The sequence below is a fragment of the Scyliorhinus torazame genome, chromosome 1, assembly GCF_047496885.1.
Source record: "Scyliorhinus torazame isolate Kashiwa2021f chromosome 1, sScyTor2.1, whole genome shotgun sequence".
In the NCBI taxonomy this organism is placed as follows: Eukaryota; Metazoa; Chordata; class Chondrichthyes; order Carcharhiniformes; family Scyliorhinidae; genus Scyliorhinus; species Scyliorhinus torazame.
The window spans coordinates 16,224,893-16,245,511 of NC_092707.1; the positions used below are offsets into that span (position 1 = coordinate 16,224,893).

The window sequence follows — 20,619 nt, forward strand, 5'->3', positions numbered from 1 at the left end:
CATGTGACACAAATAAAGATTATAAAGACAATATGAAAGATTATTAGAGATCTTACACTTATAGTTAACGCCTATTGTTCATATTTACCAAGGGCTTATCCCAAATATATTGCCATCTTAATTACACCAACATGGCAATTATTAGATGTTTTGCTTATTGTCTCTTTGTTGCCTTCAAGGGCCTAAGCCTCTCCCAAAAGCCTGCGGTTGAACTTGTTTTTGCTCAGACCTGTGACTGAGCTGAATTCAGATTATGCAGCTTGAACATGTGCAATTTACCAAGTTTCCCAGGTTACATCAGCGGTATTTTTCTTCAAATTGAGATCAGTGGCTTTGAAAAACAAACTTCAAAAAAGGCAGTGAAATAATCAACATTTCAAATCATGTTAATGCCAAACTTGTGTATTAGGAGCAGTCGATCATTCGACCTCTCAAGCCTGCCCTGCCATTCAATAAGGTCACGGTTGATTCTGTCCTCGTCTCCACTTTCCTGCTTACTCTCTATACCCTTTGACTCCCTTGTCATCGAAGAATGTTATCTAAGTCAATCTTTAAAGTATTCAATGAGTCTGCCTCCCCCATTCGGAGTTCCATAGACTCATGACTCACAGGAAAGAATTCTCATCTCAATCTTAAATGGGAGACCCCTTATTTTTAAACAGTTCTAGTTCTAGTCTTCCCACAAGGGGAAATGCCTTCAGCAGCATCAACTCCCCTCAGAATTTTATATGTTTCAATAAGATCATTCTCATTCTTCTAAACTCCAAACTCCATGGATACAGGCCCAACCTATCTCCAGGTTTGCAACCCCTCCCCAATCGATCCCAGGTATCAGTCAAATCAACTTTCTCAGAACTGCTTCCAATACATTTATGTCATTTCTTAAATTAGACCAAAATTACACCGTACTCCACATGTGGTCTCACCAATGCCCAGTAGCAGAACATTCTGATTTTTATATTCAATTCCACTTGTGGTAACATCCCACTTGCTGCACCTGCACACTAACTTTTTGTGATTCATCTACCAGGACATCCAGATCCCTCTGCACTGCAGAATTCTGAAAAATTGCCCCGTTTAAATAATATGCTCTTTCTTCTTCTTCCTACCAAATTCTGGCAGCACGGTAGCACAAGTGGATAGCACTGTGGCTTCACAGCGCCAGGGTCCCACGTTCGATTCCCTGCTGGGTCACTGTCTGTGCGGAGTCTGCACGTTCTCCCTGTGTCTGCATGGGTTTCCTCCGGGTGCTCCGGTTTCCTCCCACAGTCCAAAAAAGTGCAGGTTAGATGGATTGGCCATTGCTAAAATTGCCCTTGGTGGCCAAAAAGGTTAGGAGTTATGGGGCTATGGAGATAGGGTGGAAGTGAGGGCTTAAAGTGGGACGGTGCAGACTCGATGGGCCGAATGGCCTCCTTCTGCACTGCATGTTCTATGTAAATTGGACAAATACACATTTAACTCCATCCGCCATTTTCTGCGCAAGTCCTTAACTTACGTATATCTCTTTGCAGACTCCTTAGGTCTTCTTCCCAACTTACTTTCTTAATCATCTTTGTCATCTAATTTAGCAACCATAAATTTGATCTCGTCATTCAAGTCATTAATATAGATTGTAAATAGTTGAGGCCCCAGCACTGATTCCTGTGGTGCTCCACTTGTTACATCTTGTCAACCCGAAAATGTCCCTTTTATACCCACTCTGTTGCCTGACCAATCCTGTATTCACACCAATAGGATATCCCATACACCATGAACCCTTAAAGAAACAGAGAGAGCAAAGATCCAATGAAAGAGTTTCAGGGAGGAGCACAAAGAGAGGGAAGAAATGGAGAGGAAGTGAATGGAAAAAAAAGTGAGGAAAGAAAGAGTGAGGAAGACAAAAGTAAAATGGGGCGGTGGGGAAGAGGGGGGAGAAAGAGGGAAGAGAGAGAGGGGAAGAGTGAGAGCAAGAGGAGCTGGGAGAGAGAAAGAAAGAGAGATTGTGTAATCTTAATTCAATTGAAATCTGTAATTAAAAGTCTACGGACAACCATGGAATCATTGTTTGGATTTCACCAGGGCCACTCAGCTCCTGACCTCATTACAACCTTGGTTCAAAAAGAACAAAAGAGCTTAACTCCAAATGTCAAAGTGACTGCCCTTGGTATCAAAGAGCCCTATCAAATGTGGAGTCAATGGGAATCAGGCGAATAACGCTCCACTGGTTGAAGTCATATCTAGCACAAAGGAAGATGGTTGTGGTTGTTGGAGGTCATTCTGTTTCAGGACATTACTGCAGGAAATCCCCAAGTCGCACTCTGGGTCCAACCATCTTCAGCTGCTTCATCAATGACATTCCTTACATCATAAGATCAGAAGTGGGGATGGTCGCTGATGATTGCACGATGTTCAGCACCATTCACAAATTCTCAGATACTGAAGCAATGCATGTTCAAATGCAGCAAGTCCTGGACAATATATAGGCTTGGGTTGACAAGTGGCAAATAACATTCACACACACACACAAGTGCCAGGCAATGACCATCTCCAACAAGGGCGAATCTAACCATTGCCCCTCAACATTATTCAATGGCATTACCATCGAGTCTTCCACTATCAACATCTGGGGGTTACCATTGATCAAAAAATAAACTGGACTAACCATGTAAATACTGTGGCTACAAGAGCAGGTCAGAGGCTAAGAATCCTGTAGCGAGTAACTCACTTCCTGACTCCCCAAAGCCTGTCCACCATTTACAAGGCACAAGTCAGTAGTGTGATGGAATAGTCTCCACTTGCCTGGATGAATGCAGCTCCAACAATACAAAAGAAGCTCAACACCATCCAGGATAAAGCAGCCCTGCTTGATTGGCACCCCATCCACAAACACTCATTCCCTTCACCACCAACACACTGGGGCAGCAGTGTGCACCATCTACAAGATGCACTGTAGGAACTCACGAAGGTTCCTTAGACAGAACAATCAACTACCATCTAAAAGGGCAAGGGTAGCAGATGCATAGGGTCACCACCATCTGGAATTTCCCCTTTCAGCTATTCACCACCATGGAAATACATAGTCATTCCTTCACTTTCAGAGTCAATCCTGGAACTCCCTCTACGCCACATCGACTGCAGCAGTCGAGAAGTCAGCTCACCACCACGTTCTCAGGGGAAAATTGGGATGCGTAATGAATATTGGTCTAGCCAGCGACACGCTGTCCACGAATGAATGAAAAAGGGATAGAAGATGGAGATAGAGAAATACATAAATATGACAAATGGATAGGATTTGAGAAAAAGGGAGGACTGGTCCAAATATTCCAGAACCTCCGTATCAGTCCCAGGACCACTTCACCTGAAGGCCAACATACCACATGCAACACAACAAAGATCAACTCAAAAGCTTAATCTGTGAATTCATGTGCAGTTACCAGTTCTGGTGTGGATATTTTGTGTGTTACAAAGTGGAGAATAAAAATTATTCCAAAAGACAGGAAGCAGAGTGAAGTGGGAGTAAAATTAATCAGAGAAGTCATATCAACATATATTCTCATACTTTAAAAACAGAGAATTCACCAAGTAGATGCCTGTTGATACATTCTAGCACAGAGTATAACTGACACAAGGAACTAACTTCAACCAGTGGATATTGTAGCAATTAAAGTTTGGCTGGATGTCTTTGCTAATTTTACATGCTACTTTCTGACATTTCAATTTACATGTACATAGTATACATCAAATTAAGCAAAGCTCCTACCAGCACATTTAGGCAATTTTGTTTTGTTGCAGTTATTGCATAAATCCATAACAGCATTAAGTAGTGTTTTTTCATGCCAAAATAAAGCTGTCCAATATTTTGGAGTGGGGGAAATTGATTTATATACCACACCCAGCGAGAATTATAGGGTAGATTTTCCAATTACAATTCCTGTCAGGGCACATTGGGTAATCATGTGTGCACACAGCCCATAATTTTCATCCACTAAATTAAGGGGCAGAAAATTATAGCCTTCAGAACTGTATAGCAAGCTGAAGCTCCTGGAGGGGAAAGTTTCTTACTCAGAAAAAGCAATTGGAAATGTACTCTTACATTTTAAATTTTGTGTGCCTCACCAGAATTTAAACAAAGTATGATACTTGCAAAAAAATATGTTTAGTAGCCATAGAGTCCACAAGGAGAAGTGTAAAGAAACTTATTTTATTACAAAGTAAACTATATGCACAGTGACACAGTGGTTAACACTGCTGCCTCAAGGCGCTGAGGACCCAAATTCGATCCCGGCCCGGAGTCACTCACTGTCCGTGTGGACTTTGCACATTCTCCACATGTTTGCGTGAGACTCGCCCTCACAATCCAAAGATATGCAGGGTAAGTGGATTGGCCATGCTCCTTAATTGCAAAACAAAAGAGAATTGGATACTTTAAATTTATATTTGAAAAAACTACATACAGAGTACACTCCAGGTGCCAGCCGGGACTACTCATACTTGACTCCCATCTGGGCTGGCTTTTCTGCTAGAGTCCTTTACTCCGCTGGGGGGGCCCCGTTCCTCAGCGGGGAAACACTTATTCCACGAGGCTCGCAGGGAGGTTAATTGGTCCGTCCTCATAGGTCTCGTGCGGGTTATGACATCCCTCCCCCTAAAGTCCAAAGACCTGTCGAAAGAAGCAGGACGGTGCCTCCTCTTTTTTTCCTGTGGTTGCGCCTCTTGCGCCTGCGGGGCCTGATCAGGATGTGTATATCTGGATGGAGAACGTTGTTGCTTTGATGATTGCCTTGGGGGATGGAGAGCACTACTGGAGGCTGATCTCCAGCTTGTTCACCGTCTGAAATTTCCGATGCCTGGAATATCGGATTCAGTGTCCTCGACTTCCCACATCTCTGCGTCGGATTCCGCAGGGTGCAACATCCTTGGATTTACTGGTGCTGTGGCCGTCTGACTTGAACCTGGTACCTTCAGAGTTTCACGTAGAGCTGTCTCCTGCATCGGAGGTGGTCTACATCATATCATCATCATTCGGTCTGGAGCTCAAACCTGGTATAAAACTGGCCCTGTATGTCAAACTACCGTTCCTGGGACCCACTTGTCGCCGTCACCGAAGTTTCCAATGTAGACTGTGTCGCCTGGTCCAAACTGCCTGGTCTGCGTCCGCCTGTCTGGGCAACACCCCTGCTGCTCCAGACGGCAGCAAACTTTCCCGCCATCTGGGAACCTGAGGCGGGACAGAGGTCTTCAGTTCATTAAGAGTTCTGCCGGCACTACGCCAGTTGCAGCTTTTGGGTGACAAGTAACAAAATAAAAATCTGGCACCCAGAGGACTGCTTCTTCAAGCCTCTTTTAAACATTTGCACCGCCCTTTCAGTCAGCCCATTCAAAGCCGGGTGGTATGGGGCAGTGCAGATGCACTGCACCCAGTTTGCCTTCATGGAACTCCTGAACTCTTCGCTAGTAACCAACACCTCCAGGATGCCGCGTTTGATGAACGAGAGTCGAAGTCTTTCAATCCTCAAAGTTTTTCAATCGTCGCCTTTGAAGCAGTGGGCGATATCATGTGGTTGTCTAGCCACTTTAATGGGCATCCACAACAACTAGAAATATGGAGCCCTTGAAAGGACCGGACAAAGTCAGCATGAAGCCGCCCTAAGGCTGACCTGGCCATTCCCATGGAAGAAGAGGCGTGGCAGACAGGAGCTTCTGCTGCTCCTGGCAAACGCCACGCTGCTGAGCCAGCTGTTCCGCATCCAGGCATGGCCACCAAATGTAACTTTGGGCGAGCATTTTCATTTTCGATACACCTGAATGCGCGTTATACAGATCGGAGTATAAAATCCTGACCCCTGTGTGGGACTACAGCCGTCTTCGATGCTGAACCAAACACATATTCATACAGCTAATAAGAACATAAGAACTAGGAGCAGGAGTAGGCCATCTGGCCCCTCAAGCCTGCTCCACCATTTAATGAGATCATGCCTGATCTTTTGAGGACTCAGCTCCACTTTCCGGCCCGAACACCATAACCCTTAATCCCTTTATTCTTCAAAAAACTATCTATCTTTATCTTAAAAACATTTAATGAAGGAGCCTCTACTGCTTCACTGGGCAAGGAATTCCATAGATTCACAACCCTTTGGGTGAAGAAGTTCCTCCTAAACTCAGTCCTAAATCTACTTCCCCTTATTTTGAGGCTATGCCCCCTAGTTCTGCTTTCACCCGCCAGTGGAAACAACCTGCCCGCATCTATCCTATCTATTCCCTTCATAATCTTATATGTTTCTATAAGATCCCCCCTCATCCTTCTAAATTCCAACGAGTACAGTCCCAGTCTACTCAACCTCTCCTCGTAATCCAACCCCTTCAGCTCTGGGATTAACCTAGTGAATCTCCTCTGCACACCCTCCAGTGCCAGTACGTCCTTTCTCAAGTAAGGAGACCAAAACTGAACACCATACACCAGGTGTGGCCTCACTAACACCTTATACAATTGCAGCAGAACCTCCCTAGTCTTAAACTCCATCCCTCTAGCAATGAAGGACAAAATTCCATTTGCCTTCTTAATCACCTGTTGCACCTGAAAACCAACTTTTTGCGACTCATGCACTAGCACACCCAGGTCTCTCTGCATAGCAGCATGTTTTAATATTTTATCATTTAAATAATAATCCCTTTTGCTGTTATTCCTACCAAAATGGATAACCTCACGTTTGTCAACATTGTATTCCATCTGCCAGACCCTAATAGGGGGGTCCGTCTCTGGATACAGCCTGACGCAATGGGACGAATAGCCTTGTCCTCCTTAATGAGCCCCAACAATGGTTTGTGGTCCATCAGTATCATAAAATGAAGCGAACTGATGGCACTTTCGGATTACAAAATCTACAGCCAATCCATCTTTTTCGATTTCTGCGTAGTTTCTCTCTGCCGCGGCCAGTGTTCTAGAGGCAAATGCAATTGTCCATTCTCTACCGTCATCCAAGCGGCATGATAACATGGCACCAATGCCATACAGCAAGGCATTACACGTGACTACCAGTGGTTGTGTGGGATCGCAGTGAGTCAGTAGACTGGATGAAGTCAATTGCTTCTTTACTTGAGTAAACACCTCTTCCTGTGGCGCTCTCCACACCTGTTTTTTTTTCAGCAGGATGTGTAGGGGGGCTAGCAAGGTGGGGCAGCATGGTAGCATTGTGGCTAGCACAATTGCTTCACAGCTCCAGGGTCCCAGGTTCGATTCCCGGCTTGGGTCACTGTCTGTGCGGAGTCTGCACATTCTCCCAGTGTGTGCGTGGGTTTCCTCCGGGTGCTCTGGTTTCCTCCCACAGTCCAAAGATGTGCAGGTCAGGTGGATTGGCCATGCTAAATTGTTCATAGTGTCCAAAATTGTCCTTTGTGTTGGGTGAGGTTGCTGGGTTATGGGGATAGGGTTGAGGTGTGGGCCTTGGGTGGGGTGCTCTTTCCAAGAGCCGGTGCAGACTCGATGGGCCGAATGGCCTTCTTCTGCAATGTAAATTCTATGAAGGTCAAGTGTCCAGAGATGAATTTACCATAATAATTCATGAATCTCAGAAACGAACGCAACTGAGTTATATTCTCCAGCATGGGGGCCTGTTGAATGTGTCATGTATTGTCTGGTCCCAGGGTGTAATTCAATTTGAAGATGGGCATAAAGGGCACAATGGCATAGTTGGTTAGCACTGCTGCCTCATGGTGCCGAGGACCCGGGTTCGATCCCGGCTCCGGGTCACTGTCAGTGTTGAGTTTGCACATTCTCCCCATGTCTGCTGGGTCTCACCCCCACAACCCAAAGATGTGCAGGGTAGGTGGATTGGCCACGCTAAAATTTCCCCTTCATTGGAATTTTTTTTAAAAATAGGCATGACTCCTCTGAAGCTTTGTAAATGAATGACCTCCAGCCAATTTCACATAAAAGTCTTTGATGCGTGGCATGGGATACCTACCCAATTGGGAGGCCCTATTTACTGTCAATATATAGTCGCTGCAAAGTCGAACAATTTTGTCCGGTTTAAGGGCGGGGACTCCCGTTACTGCCCAATCAGCGAATTTTACCGGCCGAATGGTCCCGAGGCTCTCTAGTGGGCCGAGCTCTGCCGCAACCTTCGCCAGTAGTGCATGGGGGACTGGGGCGGACCTGAAGATATTTAGGCGGTGCTTCAGAGTAGACATGAATTTTTGCCATGGCTCCCTTGATTGTTCCCAGTCAGGTTTGGAAAACTTCAGGATATTTCCCCAATACCTCATAGAAGCCTCCAGTCCTCATCTGAAAAATCCACTGCCAATCTAGGTGAAGGTGTTGCAGCCAATCGTGGCTTAGGGCCTTGTCCTTTCACTAAAATCAACGGCAGCCTTACTGATTACTGCCCGTAAATTACCAGTGTCATCGTGGTCTCAGCTGCGAACAGTGTAGGTTGCTAGTCTTGCCTTCGTATCATGTAAAGTCAACCATTGTACTCCTGACTGAATTTTCAAACATGTACCCATTTTTGTTTTAGTTATGTTATAAATTTAGAGTACCCAAATTTTTTTTTCAGTTAGGCAGCAATTTAGCCTGGCCAATCCACCTACCCTGCACATCTTTGGTTTACTGCATTCTCTTGAAAGAGAAATATGTACAGTCTGGGACACACACATGGTCCCATCTGGGCCGGTTTTTATGCTGGAGTCCTTTACTCCGCTGCAGGCCCCCACCCCTCAGCTGGGAAGCTCATATTCCACGAGGTTCATAGGGAGGCTAATTGGTCTGTACCTGTATGCCTTGTACAGGTTATAACAGTACACAAAACATTTGCAACAGTGATCTGCTTCTCCACCGACCTCAGCTTTAAGGTCAATTGCTAAAAGCCACCTCCGAGCAAGTCCACCTTGATTGATATCCATGATTCTGGCTCTGTGGGTAGGACTTTCTTTCATGTTAAAAGATGATTATGTACGTGCAAGTTCTTGTTATACAAATAGTCGTAGGGAGTTGTTTCCTACTGGCACTCAAATTCTAAAAACTTACGCCAATGCTTCAAATGAAAATCAAGTTCCAAAAAATTACCATCTCGGAGGTTGGCACTCTGCTGCTCCCTTATTGCTTTAGTCCTTCCATCTCTTTGTATTCCGTCTTCAGCTGATACCAAGCACTTCCTGAACTGTTCCACCATCATTCACAGACATGCTTGGTCTGCTCCAAATGGCACCTACTGTCCCGTTTGGTCAGTTCCACTTGCTTTGCCTCCACTGTTTTAAACATGGTTTCCTTCGATGCAAGCCAGCTGTTCTCCTGTCTGTAATCTCCACCGGGGCCTCCTCTGCTTTGTTTCCTGCTTTTGATGGCAGCATTTTGAACTTCTGGGTCCTACGTTTTGGTCAGTACATCAGATTTAGCTACAACTATCAGTAAGGAAGCAATGGTCTCCATAGTCAATTCGCTCCCATAGTGTAAATATTACATCTTCATTCTTTGCTCCAAAGCTCAGGTCTTTATGAAGATTGTTCAGTGTCCTGTATTTAACACCTCATTGTGGAAATGTCTTCAGTTATTCACCATGTTACCTTTGAAGTAAATCCGAGCAGCAAAAAGCACCAAGTGGTACTTTCAAGTTAAAAATGTTAAAAATAATTTATACCATACAAAACTCCTGTACATGTGCCATGTGATCAAATTAAGGAGAATACCCTTAATAAGCATTAGAAAGGAAGTTTCAAAAGTTGATTGGGGAAGTCTGTTGGCAGGCAAAGAGGTGGCTGGTAAGTGGAAGGCTTTCAAAAGTGGGGCAGCACGGTAGCCTTGTGGATAGCACAATTGCTTCACAGCTCCAGGGTCCCAGGTTCGATTCCGGCTTGGATCACTGTCTGTGCGGAGTCTGCACATCCTCCCAGTGTATGCGTGGGTTTCCTCCAGGTGCTCCAGTTTCCTCCACAGTCCAAAGATGTGCAGGTTAGGTGGATTGGCCATGATAAATTGCCCTTCGTGTCCAAAATTGCCCTTAGTGTTGGGTGGGGTTACTGGGTTATGGGGATAGGGTGGCGGTGTTGACCTTGGGTAGGGTGCTCTTTCCAAGAGCCGGTGCAGGCTCGATGGGCCGAATGGCCTCCTTCTGCACTGTAAATTCTATAAAATTCTATGATAAGTGTGCTAACCAGGTTCAGGGTAAGCACATTTCTTTTAGAGTGAAGAGTAAGGCTGGTAGAAGTAGGGAACCCTGGATGATTTGGGATATTGAAGCTCTGGTCAAAAAGAAGGTGGCATATGGTTTTTGATCAATAAGGGGATCAGGGGTTATGGGGAGGAGGCAGGAGAATGGGGATGAGAAAAATATCAGCCATGATTGAATGGTGGAGCAGATTCAATGGGCTGAGTGGCCTAATTCTGCTCCTATGTCTTATGGTCTTACATGACATGCATAGGCAGCTGGGATCAAGTGGATCCCTTGAAGAGTATAGAGGTTGTCGGAGTAGAGTTAAGGGAGAAATCAGGAGGGCAAAAAGGGGACATGAGATTGCTTTGGCAGATAAGGCAAAGGAGAATCCAAAGAGCTTTAGAAATACATAAACGGGAAAAGAGTAACGAGGAGCGAGTAGGGCCTCTTAACGATCTACAAGGTCATCTATGTGCACATCCACAAGAGATGGGTGAGATCTTCAGTGAATATTTGTCATCGGTATTTACTGTTGAGAAAGGCATGGAGGTGAGGGAACTTGGGGAAATAAATAATTAGTGATGTCTTGAGGAGTGTATATATTACATAGGAGGTGGTGCTGGAATCTTAAAGCGCATCAAGGTAGATAAATCCCCGGGACCAAATGAAATGTATCCCAGGACATTGTGGGAGGCTAGGGAGGAAATTCCGGGTCCCCGAGCAGAGATATATGAATCATCGATAGCCACAGGTGAGGTACCTGAAGATTGGAGGGTAGCAAATTTGTGCCTTTGTTTAAGAAGGGCCGCAGAGAAAAGCCTGGGAACTACAGACCAGTGAACTTAACGTCTGTGGTGGGTAAATTGTTCGAAGATATGCTGAGAGACAGGGTCTACAGCCATTTAGAGAGGCAAGGACTGATTAGGGACAGTCAGCATGGCTTTGTGAGTGGAAAATCATTTCTCACAAATTTGATTGGGTTTTTTGAGGGGGTAACCAAGATAGATAGAGGAGGGCAGTGCAGTCGACGTTGTCGACATGAATTTTAGCAATGCCTTTGACAAGTAGGTTGTTGTATAACGTTAAATCTCACGGGATCAAGGTTGAGGTAGCCAATTGGATACAAAATTGGCTTGACGACAGAAGACAAAGGGTGGTTGTAGAGGGTTGCTTTTCAAACTGGAGGTCTGTGACCAACAGTGTGCCTCGGGGATCAGTGCTGGGTCCACTGTTATCTGTTATTTATATTAATGATTTGGATGATAATCTAGGAGGCATGGTTAGTAAGTTTGCAGGTGACACCAAGATTGGTGGCATAGTGGATAGTGAAGGCGGTTATATAAGTTTGCAACAGGATCTTGCTCAATTGGACCAGAGGACGATGAATGGCAGATAAGAGTTTAATTTAGATAAATGGGAGGTGATGCATTTTGGTAAATCGAATCGGGGCAGGACCTACTCAGTTAATGGTAGTGTTGGGGAGAGTTATAGAACAAGGAGATCTAGGGGTACAGGTTCATAAATCCTTGAAAGTGGAGTGACAGGTGGACAGGGTGGTGAAGGCGGCATTCGGCATGCTTGGTTTCATTGGTCAGAACATTGAATACAGAAGTTGGGACGTCTTGTTGAAGTTGTACGACATTAGTACAGCCACACTTGGGATACTGTGTACAGTTCTGGTCACCCTATTATAGAAAGGATATTATTAAACTATAAAGAGTGCAGAAATGATTTACTAGGATGTTACCAGGATTTGATGGTTTGAGTTAGGAGAGTCTGGATAGACCGGGATTTTTTCCCCTGGAACGTAGGAGGCTTAGGGGTGAACTTATGGAGGTCTATAAAATAATGAGGGGCATAGATAAGGTAGATAGTCAACATCTTTTCTCAAAGGTAGGAGAGTCTAAAACTACAGGGCATAGGTTTACAGTGAGAGGGGAGCGATACAAAAGGGTCCAGAGGGGCAATTGTTTCCAGAGGGCGGTGAGTGTCTGGAACAAGCTGCCAGAGGCAGTATTAGAGGCAGGTACAATTTTGTCTTTTAAAAAGCATTTAGATAGGGATATGGGCTAAATGCAGGCAATTGGGACTAGTTAGTGGTAAAGTCTGGACGGCATAGACAAGTTGGGCCAATGTTTCCATGTTGTAAACCTCAATGGCCTTTTGAGCATAATACTACATGGATAAAAATGCTCCCCTGTTTATGCATGCACACACAGCTCCAGTCTCAATCACATTTCCACCCCCACCTCTCCTTCCTGCCCCAATAACAATCCTGAACATCATTTCTTTTACATTCTCTCAAAACTACTGCTCACAGACTATCAATCTTCAGAGTAACTCCTCTCAATATTGTATCATTAACTTTGTAATTCCTACCCTAATCCTGCCTACCAGCTTCAGGTGAAACAAACTCTTTGTCCCAATGGGAGGTACTCTGGCTGCACACATCTCCCAGTGGTATGATTGACAACAGAATTTTGCAGAAAATTGTAGCAATTTGCATTATGCTACTTTTCAGAATTTGCAAGGAGAAAGTTAAATGGAAAGTCATTCTTTGTGTACAATAGCATTGCCCATCCGCCTCCACCTTGCAAAAGCAAAACAATCATAGATGCCAGAGGAAGTATCAAACACAATGAATAATTCTGTATTCAACATAGCATTGTTTGAGGCAACTTCTCACAAGGCAAAATTTAGCCCTACTCAACTCTGCAACGAGATTGTTTTGCAATGCCATTCATGTGTGAGGCCTTCCCTAGGCACTTAATTTGGTTCTGAACTAAATTGCAGCCTCAATAAGCAGGTAATATGTGTTGTGAATGGGTTATTGTGCCATGGGGTCAATTTCCTTTTAATTGTGGCATAACATGCCAGAGACAGTTCAAGATGTCCACAAAATGTTTGTCTACTCAAAATTACACTAAAGATCACACACGCTGTGTAGGAGGTAACAATGTTCAGGGCAAAATTAAGATCCAAATTTATAAATACACAGAAACAGACAGATACCATGGAAATTGAATCAATCCACAAAAGGATAAAGCATCTAATTTCATGCATTCCTTATACAGCCTGATAATCTGCAGGACTTTGAGGAAAAGGTTTTTCCCAGATTGCCCAATATGACACTTGCTATGGAGGAAGTGCAGCAAAGGTTTACCAGGCTGATTCCTGGGATGGCAGGACTGTCATAGGAGGAGAGACTAAATCAGTTAAGATTACATAGAAGAGTGAGAGAGGATCTCATAGAAATTTGTAAAATTCTACAGGATTAGACAGGGTAGATTCAGAAAGAACGTTCCCGGTGGTGGAGGGAGTCCAAAACTAGGGGTCATAGTTTGAGGATAAGGGATAAACCTTTCAGGACTGATGAGGAGAAATTTCTTCACGCAAAGAATGGTGAATCTCTGGAATTCGCTATAACAGAAAGCAGTTGAGTCCAAAACGTTGTGTAATTTCAAGAAGGAATTAGATATAGCTCTTGGGGTAAAGGGATATAGGGGACAGGCAGGATCAGGGTATTGAACTTGATGATCAGCCATGATCATAATGAATGGCGGAGCAGGCTCGAAGGGCCGATTGGCCTGCTCCTGCTTCCATTTTCTAGGTTTCTATACTTGTCTATAGACAATACACTTAATTTGTCTACACAATCCAAGTAACAATTCCAGAAATTGGACTGAACTAAATTAAAGATGACAAATATCAGCAATATATATATATCCCAGATTAAAATAACTCCTAATAAAGAGTGTCGATCAATCAAGTTCAACTGCACAATTAGAAATTTGTTGACGCCTCTATCAGGCTTTACATTACCTATTAATGCTTTGAGTATGGTTCTTGAAAAGAGCCGAGCTGTGGGCTTCATTCAGCAAATTAGTATGAAACAATAGTTTCCATTTTAAACCTAGTTATTTATAGAGGGCGATTTTGAACCAATGTTAGCTGACAGCATAAACAGGACATGGACCCAAAACTTTGAGAGTCGGGAAACGAGAATCTCGCCCTTCACCTGTGACATAATGAGGTTCCCACCGAGAAGGGACAGGAACCAACTTCAATAAATTTAAATATCATTTGGATTTGTGCTTATTGTCACGTGTACCGAGGTACCGTGAAAAATGTTGTCCTGCTGTACAGTCCAGACAGATCGGTCCATACATGAAAAAATATAGGACGTATGATAGACAAAGAATCAGAGGAGTGTGGTACTACTTAGTAGAGAAGATGTGTGGAGAGATCAGTTCAGTTCATAAGAGGGTCATTTAGGAGTCTGGTGACAGCGGGGAAGAAGCGGTTTTTGAATCTGATAGTGCGTGTTCTCAGACTTTTGTATCTCCTGCCCGATGGAAGAAGTTGGAAGAGTGAGTAAGCCGGGTGGGAGGGATCTTTGATTATGCTGCCCGCTTTCCCACGGCAGTGGGAGATGTAGACAGTCAATGGATGGGAGGCGGGTTTGCACAATGGACTGGACTGTGTTCACGACTCTCTGTAGTTTCTTACAGTCTTGGGCCGAGCAGTTACCATACCAGGCTGTGATGCAGCCAGATAGGATGTTTTCTATCGTGCACCTGTAAAAATTGGTAAGAGTCAATGTGGACATGCTGAACTTCCTTAGTTTCCTGAGGAAGTATAGGCACTGTTGTGCCTTCTCAGTCGTGGACCAGGAGTAATTGTTGGTGATGTGCACACCTAGGAATTTGAAGGTGCCAACCATCTCCACCTCTGCATCATTGATGCTGACATGGGTGTGTATGACACTTCGCTTACTGCACTCAATGACCAGCTCCTTAGTTTTGCTGACATTGAGGGAGAGATTGTTGTCGTTACACCACTCCACTAGGTCCCCTATCTACCCCCTGTACTCTGGTACATCGTTGTACAAGATCCGACCCATTACGGTCGTGTCATCAACAAACTTGTGGATGGAGTCGGAGACAAATTTTGCCACACAGTCGTGCGCGCATAGCTAGTATAGTAGGGGGCTTTCCCACAATATGTTCTCCCTGCACTGAATATTCATACCTCACCGACATGACATCTCGCACAGGCTCTATCATGCCTGCCCCGTGTAGCCACCTAAAATGGCTGATTCCCGATTAATTTGGCCAAAACTTGATATAAAATGGCTAACCGAAAAGGCTGATGGGAAAAGCAGCCAACAGGACACAAACGGACAGCTGCAGACAGAATAGCGTATTCGGCTCTGGGGAAGTCGGCCCAGGTCGATACCTGCGACTATTAGCAGCACATCAACACAGACATCTGCAGTTTAATCGGCTTTCCCCGGGAACAATTGCAACATATTAGCAATTGAATGCCGGGCCAGACCGCTCGGCGCCTGCAGTGGCCGAAACAAAGACAGGTGAACGACTACCCCCCAATCGAGGAATCGCCCCATTATTGGAGCATATCGAACCCAGTGATTGGGAACAAGTCCAATCACTTGGGACTCAGGGTCAAGGGCCGCCCCGAGAGGCGGGAAGCCCCTGGACCCTATAAATTGAGGGGCCAAGTTCAGATCGCTCGCTCTCCCTTCTTCTCCTGCTCGCAACCTTCGCAAGAACATCGACCAGAAACTGTAAGTTTGACTCCAGCGATCACTACCCAATAGAGACTCCTAGCCATCGACCCGTATCAGCCTTCTGAATCCCGCAGGCCAGACCCAATTCGATAAACCATTTGTTTCCCTGACCTGGTGGGCCATCCCCAAAAGTTAAGTATTGGCCAGTAGTGGTAGGTAGTGATATAGAAAGTAGGATTATTGTGTAAGTATTTATTGCTGTACATAATAAATGACTGTTGATTTCAATTTTACTAAGCGGTGTGCTGACTTATTAATCATAACTCGAGCTTGAACCACGTGGCGGTATCCGAAAGATACCTGGCGACTCGTGAGCAAAGGTGACATAATCAGAGGTAATAAAACTAAGGCTAATAAGAGCAACACCCGCCACAGTGACAGTGAAAACAATGACCCAGATTTTTTTCCACAGATAGACATCTGGCCAGTGTAAATCATAGCATGACAGAAACTAATGTTTCTGTATATTATATATTCAGTAGGTCTCATATAATGAGTCTAAGTCTTGTATGGTGAGTTTTAAAAATAACACATATATATATCCCATATTAACCTTTGCTACGCCAGATACCCTTATTTTACACATTCAGCAAAGGAGCGCATTTAACAATTACAAATCACATGAGAGCAAGGGGAGGTGGTGGCGTAATGGTATTACACTAGTTAACCAGAGGCCCAGAGTCATCCTCTGGAGACACAGAATCAAACCCCACCACTGCAGATGGTGAAATTTGAATTCAATAAAAATCTGGAATTAAAAGGCTAATGATGAGCATGAAATCATTGTCGATTGTTGTTAAAACCCATCTGGATCACTCATGTCCTTTAGTGAAGGAAATCTGCTGTCCTTACCTGACCGGCCTACACGTGACTCCAGACACACAGCAATGTGGTTGACTCTCTCTTATGGTCTTATGGTCTTAACTGCCCTCAAGGGCAATAAATTCTGGCACAGCCTGTGACGCCCATGTCCCATGAATGAATAAAACTAAAGCACATATAAATGCCAGCATGAGTCGGTGTACTCATTTTAAATCAAATAGAAATATCACACTGCTCTGAACTCTCTCAATTCGCAGGCCTAGCTTCTAATTTACTTACTTACTGTGAAACTCCTTGTCACATACAGTTCTCCTAAATTGCATCAAAATAATTACAATCTGTAATTATGAAATTTGATAAAGGTCACTGGAAGAAAGGCTATGGACGAAATTTTCCGTACTAATTCGTGGCAGTGCCACCAGAGAATCCTACCTTATATAACCAACAAAACACCACAGGTAGGAACATTCAAAGAAACACAAACAGTGGCTCTGCTAAGTGCACAGTCACTGCAATTCTCCAAATGTGTTACAATAAAATTATTCAAAAGGGGAATAATTATGGTATATTTTCAGTAGGGTTCACAATTGGAGGATAATGCGCGAGGGAAAACAAACTAAATTAGTAGCTTTTGTTTACCTCGTTAATTTACTTGGGAGTTTTCTTTTGAAAACATGCCTTTACTTTCCACAAACTCAATTCAAGCACTTATTCACTTACAAAACCTCTAATGATACTGTACCTGGAGTACTTTTAGCCAATGGTCTACAAACCTCTCAGCTATCAGTTGAGCCACACGTCCCCGAGGATGCGGCTGTCCTTGAGGACGCTGCTACTAAAGAACAGTGCCTGTTTGTGCTACTACTGCAGTAGCCATTGTTATTGGAGAAGTTTAACTAACTAAAATCATTGAGTTTACGAGAAATCATTGTTGCTCATTCACCTAGGAACATACTATACACTGAGCTTTGTTCTGTAGTATTCACTCGAGACGAGCGAAAAGGACCCCAGCCAATGTTGGGGTTCTATTACTGAGGGTAGCTGACTAGCTATAATACAGTATAATACAGTGCAGAAGAGGCCCAACGGCCCATCAAATCTGTACCGACGCATGAAAGACACCTGACCTGCCCACCTAATCCCATTTGCCAGCACTTGTCCATAGTCTTGAATGTTATGACGTACCATTTGCTCATCCAGGTACTTTTTAAAGGATGTGAGGCAACCTGCCTCCACCACGCTCCCAGGCAGTGCATTCCAGTGTCCTAAATATATACCATGTTGATCGACAGTGTCCTGGGTTACTGTGGATCTTCCTGATTCAAGTATTAGATCATCAAGGTCACCATAAAGGATGACTTTATTTCCAAATTTTATCTTTATCATCTTAAGCATATCATCTTTATTTGAGAAAATTAAATGTATGCAGAGAGGCTCAATTGGGAGGTTTTGTACAAGATGGCAGCCATTTGTCATGTATTTCAAGGAACTGGTCACTATCAGATGTTGGGTGGATGGGTTGGGGGGTGTATTTTCTTTTGGGGTGTTTATTTGTTTTTGTATATATAAAGAAAATTTAATAAAATTATTTTGGGGAAAAAAGCACATCATATTTAAATCCCCTCTGGCCCCGAGACCTTGTTACATGATCCCAAGCAAGACAGACATTGGACAATTCTCAAACAGACATTTGAGCTCTCACTAAGTGGACAACACTCAATAAGTATTGGAAGTTCAGATGCAACAGCAAAATTCGCCATATAGACTGGGAGCGCACCAACCAAGCATGCATACACCCTATCCCACTGTACAACATGGAGCTATGAAATTCCAGCAGCACCAGTGGCTGACTGCCTCTCTACAACACAATCATGGCACGTAGCAATTCCTAAATATATACCATGTTCTTACACCCAGTTTCCAGTTAATGTCTTTCTTCACCGGTGTCCAATTTCCTGGGATTCCTTCATCAGGTTTATCACAGATGCCTGCCTTCAGACTTACAAAATGGTCAACATAAAAGAACGTGCATTGTGCCAGCAACTTTAATGCTCCAGGCCTCAAAGACCAGTGTCCTGTACCAGCACTACCAGCTCAATCACATGAAGGGCTTGGAGAATTCACCAGAAATTGTCTTCTGCTCCAGGCCACTTGCTGTGGTCTGAGGCGCTTTTTCTTGCATCTACTTTCCTTTATTTGTCACAAATACATCTTAGTTTGGTCCTGAAATTCACATGAATCAGAAGTCGTTTTGCTGTTGCATGCCTAGAAGTTGTGAATCATTAATGCAAATGTGTGGATATGTTTTAGAGGTTTATTAAGCTACCCTGCATAATGGCCATGCAAAAAATATGGGCAAAATGTTCCTCTGCCTCTTTTGCATCTGGTATGTAAGAACTTGGGGCCAGACCAAAGTTGGCAACCCTCAGGATCATCGCCGCCACCACCAGCTCCAGTCCCACCTCCCCAAAACACAAATAAATGAAATGAAATGAAAATCACTTATTATCACAAGTAGGCTTCAAATGAAGTTACTGTGAAAAGCCCCTAGTCGCCACATTCCGGCACCTGTTCGGGGAGGCTGGTACGGGAATTGAACCGTGCTGCTGGCCTGCCTTGGTCTGCTTTAAAAGCCAAATAAATCAACCATCCAATAATTTTCAGATCCCCTGGAGTCTTACAAGGCTATTTAATACTGCAGCACAGGTTAGAATACACCATCATACCCCACTGGTTAGCTCAGCACTCAAGTATAGAAGTAGAGCAGATTAGATCTGGAGGCAAATCAACAACTGCAGAAAGCAAATCACAAAACTGGAATTGCAAGTAAGGAACAAGTTGTACCTGTATCCTTCATCTATCTAGGACAACATGGGGCAAAGAGACATACAAGTTGGTATCATCCAATTAAGAAAAGGACTGTAAACAGTCACCAAATATATTTAATTCCATTTTGGCAATTTCAAAGGTTTTGACCATCACATGAACCTTTGTGACTGTGATGAATTCAAAGTCACAGAACGCAGGTACTTTACATCTTGTAGCTGTTTTGGAAAATTTACAAAGCTTAACCTTTAGTGAGTTCAGTAGCCTACAGTTCAACAGTCAAAGGCATGTGCACTGCATCACATCTGATTAAACGCAATCTTTCAACAGATGCCTGGGTGGCCATACATTATGAATGAGCTACATATTCTCTATTCTTGTACTCTCATTTATATTTTAGCAGCAAACATAGATCTGAAAAGGGCAGAGCACCAAAAGTGAATATCTTAGCATTTCAGAAGTTGGAGTACTGAACAAGAATACCTCAAATGCTACACGGGCAGCACGGTAGCATTGTGGATAGCACAATTGCTTCACAGCTCCAGGGTCCCAGGTTCGATTCCGGCTTGGGTCACTGTCTGTGCGGAGTCTGCACATCCTCCCAGTGTGTGCGTGGGTTTCCTCCGGGTGCTCCGGTTTCCTCCCACAGTCCAAAGATGTGCAGGTTAGGTGGATTGGCCATGCTAAATTGCCCTGAGTGTCCAAAATTGCCCTTAGTGTTGGGTGGGGTTACTGGGTTATGGGGTTACGGGTTATGGGTTACTGGGTTATGGGGATAGGGTGGAGGTGTTGACCTTGGGCAGGGTGCTCTTTCCAAGAGCCGGTGCAGACTCGATGGGCCGAATGGTCTCCTTCTGCACTGTAAATTCTATGATAATCTATGAAATGGAGCAGGGAAGAAGAGAAGATGTTAAAGGCACAAACAATAAAATGTTTTCTCAAGAGGTTTTCAAGATAAGGAAGGGAATAGAAAGAGTGTGACCAGAAGACATAGACCCAGAAGGGGCTGCACGGTAGCACAGTGGTTAGCACTGATGCTTCACAGCATTAGGGTCCCAGATTTGATTCCCGGCTTGGGTCACTGCCTTTGCGGAGTCTGCACGTTCTCCCCGTGTCTATGTGGGTTTCCTCCGGGTGCTCCAGTTTCCTCCCACAGTCCAAAGATGTGCAGGTTAGGTCATTTGGACATTCGGAATTCTCCTCTGTGCACCCAAACAGGCGACTGTGGCGACTAGGGGATTTTCACAGTAACTT

At 44.2% G+C, this 20,619-nt stretch overlaps 1 protein-coding gene across 2 annotated transcripts in view; it reads right to left on the bottom strand.

Annotated features, from left to right (window-relative positions):
- zdhhc8b (zDHHC palmitoyltransferase 8b) overlaps positions 1 to 20,619 on the bottom strand; it is a 357,552-nt gene that overhangs the window by 277,572 nt on the left and 59,361 nt on the right. The gene's annotated exons all lie outside the window — the stretch shown is intronic.